The sequence below is a fragment of the Photinus pyralis genome, unplaced genomic scaffold (assembly GCF_008802855.1).
Source record: "Photinus pyralis isolate 1611_PpyrPB1 unplaced genomic scaffold, Ppyr1.3 Ppyr1.4_LG2, whole genome shotgun sequence".
Lineage (NCBI taxonomy): Eukaryota > Metazoa > Arthropoda > Insecta > Coleoptera > Lampyridae > Photinus > Photinus pyralis.
In genome coordinates this window covers 5,597,005-5,602,719 of record NW_022170403.1, presented here as the reverse complement: position 1 = coordinate 5,602,719, position 5,715 = coordinate 5,597,005, and the positions used below count along the sequence as shown (strand labels likewise).

Genomic DNA, 5,715 nt, shown 5'->3' with positions numbered 1-5,715 from the left:
AGTTTCCATGAATTGTCTCAAGAGCGTTTCCAACATGTCATAATTTTGGCTTGATGTGACTTTAACTGTTGTTAGCCTCGCGGGATTGTGCATCGTTAAGGACGTTGTTATGGACTTGTTAGGGCTTAATGCACCAACTTTTAGGGGCTGTAGAAATTTTGCTTTAACGAGACTTTAAAATATAATGAACGTTTTTAATACAATTAAGCACATTTTGATGTTAAGAGAGGGGTTGCTAAAATTGCTGGCTGTCAATTGATATTTTAGTGTCGAACAGGAGTTTATTTGCACTCTTCGGTTACTGTAATTTTTTTTACTTGAAGCATTTGCGTAATGGATACTTGCCATTATAGGTCAGCGCCTCTGCACCAGTGTAAAGCACTATTGGCGAACAGAGAGCAATGAACATTAAAATGTAAGTACATTATACAGTTGAGACAAATAACGCAAATGGTCTGGAAATGACACCACGACTGAGTAATTAAAGGCATTATGAACATACTTTTACCCACATTTCTTTTGAAATATTATATGCCATAAGTAATATTCTCGCCAGGACTGATTACCGTTACGGAATAACATACAATGGTATATTAATATGAAAAATATAAGTAAAATTATTTCCATAATTTTGTTGATGAAGTACTCCATTTTATGTTTGAGTTAGATATAGAGAAATTAAAATTGAAAATTGACACTCAAAATTTGTTATATTTTTTATTTCTAAAGGCGATCGATTTCGACGTGCCTGATGATGACGTGGTACGTCGAAATGGATCGCCTTTAGAAATAAAAAATTTTGAGTCTCCATTTTCAATTTTAATTTCTCTATTTCGAAGTCATTAAGGACTGTTATTCGATTTTTCTATCAACAGTTACAGTCGCCATAGTAAAATTGGTGCATTAACAAATTCTAGATGTAAAAATCTACGAAAAATCGTCACGTAAAACGCCATTCTCCCGATATTCACATTTACTATTTTATTTTAACTGAAATCGAGAGATTTTGTTGTTGAAAAACGATCAAAAAAATTTGGAGCAAAATATTGACATTTACATCCGCTGTAAGCACTTTAAAATCAACAAACAACACCATGACCTGCCCTGTACTTATAATTTGAAGCGGGTCATTGTAATTAAAATAAGAGCTAGTTAAATACGTCTAAAGTAATTGAATATTAAATGAAAAAAAAAGCTTATGATAGTGCGGAGTATTTAAACTATTCATCGTTGTAAGATAAAGCGTTTACTGAGTCAGATTTCAAAGGCTATATGTACCTCTATAAGTATGAGTGTAAATAGTGGGAAAGCGGCATTCTTCATCGCCATTACATTGTGCCAAATCTGCGCTGGTCAGTTTCGCAAAGCGTGTGGCGCAATCTTAATCCAATCGTCAATTAGGTGCACCCCGACATATTAAAGGTTAAGACAAGAGTCATTATCATATCACTATCGAGCTACCGTCAAGTTGCGGACGGAGATTTTCTGTATTTAAATCCTTGTCTGAGGAAGTCCCGCGTAATCTCAGTTGGGGGATGGCTGCGTGATTGGTTAGATGATTCTCCAATAACACAGCGATGATTTTGTAATCGGTCCGTGTAGAGCACAGGTCAATTTCAATTTCAAATCGAAGAAACGATCTCAGCTGTTCAAAAGTGGTGGATGGCAATAAAACTATATTTACAACAATGAACTATTACACTATAGATACATATTATAAGTTATAACAATATGTACAGGATTGACGAATGGGCAGGATGGTGCCTAGTCCGACTGCCAGTGGTGGAAAAATTCCAAATTTATAACCTTAGGAGCTTGCGAAGGGAAAAAGGCTTGCCCAACTCAAGTCGTTTGATGTAGGGTTTCAAGCCTGCTTATAAAGTCAACCCTTCTGTGGCGTCTGGCACTGCAGCCAATGCCTGTGTCGCAATCCCTTTTTGTACATCTGTAACGTCGATAACACAGCATGAACTCGGTAGTCGGTCCCCGCAGAGCACAGCTGGACTTGGATGGACCATGATCAGAACGCATCTAAACTCCTGGTGCACACCCATAGTGGTTTTTATGAACTATTGTTCTAACGCGTTGTAGTATTGCCGCTTACCGTTGTGTTACCATTTGTTGTTGTTTGCCTTGTCGTATATTTGGACTATCGTCATAGACCATTTCTATAATTACAAACTAGCGAAGAGAATTTATTGCTCAAGCGCTATTAATTTAATGTTGTATACTTATATAAAGCCGATGTAACCACCTACTGTTTTACATCAAGTTGGTGTTGGTGGACATCGAGTGAAGTAAAATTTAGACTCGCATCTGAAATTTCTTAATATATTAACGTATAGTTCCCTTTATTGTTATTATACAGGGTGTTTATAAAAATACAATTAATTTTCTTGTACCTAACACATGACGGTGATTCATTGTACATGCGAACTAATATCGTTTAACGATTTACTTTACAGGGCTGTTTCGCCTCGACCCCGTTTACTTACATATAGCTTTCCATCCCCAAATCATCCACTTCTGGAATATCTGAATAAGTAGCATTTTAATTGTGATAGATCCTTTGGAGTTTCTCCCTTTTCATTTAGAGAATAGTATTACAACATTTTACTTCGAGTTTTACTTCCGATATTCAAACACAATGGTACAGAAGACAAAAAGAGAAAAGAAAAACGGCATTGCTCTGTTTCATGATATTAACATTCAAATGTGATTTTAAGTAAATGCCAAAAGGATTCTTTATTTAGATAAATTACACTTTCCCTTTTTTTCTCTTGGACATAGTACTAATAAAATTATTAACTCACTTATCGTTGACGTACATATATTCGCATTCTATTCGCGATTTTAATTTAAAAACCAGAACAACAAATAGGTAAAAACAGAGTTTTACGGCTACAATTTCATTTTTAGCTTCAACTCCAATTAAACGGATTGTTAACTACGTGCGGCACTTTCCCGCTGCGACCATAATCCAACCTGTGCGAAACTCCAAGCTTTTAATTTATTATTTATTTAAAAGCGTACTTTCAGCTTTTAGTGTTAATAATAAATTCCGAGCTGTTTGTGTATTACGCTTTCGAGGGGAGTCACATACGGCTAATAGGTAAGGCGTGTTAAGTTGTTATTTCTAAAAACTAAAAGAAAATAAGTGACCTAAAAGAAGTATCATGAAGAATTTCTTATAATCTTGATTTTGATCTTGTGCACTGATATAAACTCGTAATGGCACAAAATGTTTAGGGGACCGAGCTAGATATTTAAAACGTGATATTCTGTGAAAACAAAAAGAGCAACACTACATTTTGTTCTTGGGCATTGAGGCGATGTATTCGTCTCTTTTCGTGACCAAAGCTAATAATTTAGGTAATAGGTACTAATTTATAGGGTACCATCTTGGGTTTGTTAACTGGAAATTTCGTTTATTGGCAACATCAATATATAGGGTGTTACATATCAGTATGTACAAAAAATTGGGTGGTAGAGGGGATGAAAACAAGCACATTTTCCAAATAAACTGAGTACAACGTATTTCGTTTGAGAGCCACCCTAAAAAAGTCGTGAAATTTGCATTTCTTCTTCAACTTTTTTCTCATCAATCATAAGAGTTAAAAAGACTGGCGACACGTCTTTGAATAGTTTTCGAATATGCCCTTTCCGAATTAGCAACATTTTTTTAAAAATTCTTGCCACGAATGGGGGTGCGAAAAAAAATTTTGATTTCGACGAAATTTGGTATCTGGGGGTTTTTGAACATGAAAATCTCGAATTTAAAATTAGTTTTTGAGAATTCGAAAAAATTTTTATTGTAATTCTTGGCCGGACAACGAAAATGGAAAGAATTCCACGAAATTTGTTGCACACACACTTGATGAGTTAAGGAACAAAATTCCCAAACAGTTTTTCAAAATTACTTTTCAAACTAAAGTTAAACTCATTTTAAGATTAGTCCTTCGGGTCACAAAGTGTCCCCCGCCTACTAGTGAGTGATCTAATTTCGCATGTAGTTAATTGAAAATGTTGCAAATAAAAAAAATAACGATTTAAGTCGATATTATGATTAAATCCATTTAGGGGTGTGCCCGGAAATAGCATACCCGAAAACTCTTATGGTTGCGGAGAATAAATAAAGAAGAAATGTAAATTTCATCACTTTTTTTAGGGTGGTTCCCAAACGAAATACGTTGGATCCTCGGTTTATTTTGGAAAAGTGCTTGTTTTGATCCCATCTACCATCTAATTTTTGTTTACATACTTATATGTAACACCCTGTATAATATGTACATCAGACTGACGTATAATAGTCAATGCTTATTAGTAAAGTTAGTCGGTCAGCTATTAGATATGCAGGGTTGGACTACACTGAAACGTGTTAAATCCATAGCTACTGAAAACACGGAACAAAACAAGAATTACCTTGGGGTGTACTCGACGACGAGCGACAAAGAAAACAACTGATTGTTTCTAATTGTGGCGCTAATTAGGAAGCGGATTTTAACTGGTATAATGAAAACTTTAATGTCGCAATTATTTACAGTTGTTCCAATTAGATTTCCTACACATTATTTATTGTTTCGATTACATGTTTTACGTTAACATATTATACTTCAAGTTGGTGGTTCTAAATTGAGGATTGAGTTTTGTGTTCATTACGTGGATGTAATCTATTTTTAAGCGGTAAGGGTTGCTATCGAGATCCGAGTGTAGATGTAAATCTGCGACAGTTTAATGCATTTTCAGGTCCACAAAATGAACAAGTTTTGGAAACATCGTGGGTGTTCATAAATAATGGATCATCTTCAATTCGTTAGATGCATTTTGGTACTGAGTTAATGATACGCGCCGAAGAAATTTTTAAAGCAATCCTTTGTTTAAGGATTATGCCTCGATTGATTTTAAATTTATTAACGCATTTGGCTATTAAGACCGTTTATATCATCTGTTTACCATAATGTCATAAAGTTAGGATATAGTTTACTTTCAAAATACCATGATAAAGTGCAAGGCGCCAGTGAATGACCTAATACGACATTATTGGCATTACATCCATAAACAGTGTGTACCTGGTACATACATAACTTTATACATCTTCATTTTATAGCATATGTTGAAATGACATTTTATTTTATAGCAAATTGACATGTTAGTAGGTTTGAATGAGTAGGCTAAGCCATTATTTAACCGTAAGGATAGATAAAGTGATCACTTTAACCGTAAGGGTTTCAGAGTAATTGGTTCGTCCGCGTCATTTTGAGCGAGGGTCTTTGATCCCGAAAAGTGTAATTGAAGTAAAAACTCCAAGGCCTTCTTTGCGGTCTTTGTGTAACCCCCCTCAATTTTCTTCAAGGAACCGATTTTACCTTCTGTTCTTTTTTGTGAGGCTCTTTGGAGTCTGTCCCCTTTTAGAATTTGTTCAATTTCGTGGCAATCTCTCTTCCACGAGTCATGTTTTGCCTTTCTTATGGCTTTATTGTATTCGGTGAATGTAGTTCGGTATGAACCCCAACCCCCGTGTTTTTTGCTTTATTAAAAAGCTTCCTAGTCTATGCCCGCAATCGAGAGAGTCTCTCGTGCCACCAGGGCACTTTTGGCACCTTTGATGTTCATGCGAAGGTCCATGACCTGCAGTTCCGCAGAGTTATTGATTCCTTGACAGTTCTCGAGATTGACATCTATGGTTTTCCCTATAGAGAGTAATTGTTAGTCTAC

At 35.5% G+C, this 5,715-nt stretch overlaps 1 long non-coding RNA gene across 1 annotated transcript; it reads left to right on the top strand.

Moving 5' to 3' along the window:
• The first annotated feature begins 4,611 nt into the window (after nucleotides 1-4,611).
• Nucleotides 4,612-4,983, top strand: LOC116162734. Its single transcript, XR_004143598.1, has 2 exons — nucleotides 4,612-4,683; nucleotides 4,731-4,983. It is a non-coding gene; the product is annotated as an uncharacterized LOC116162734 (long non-coding RNA).
• Nucleotides 4,984-5,715: the final 732 nt, after the last annotated feature.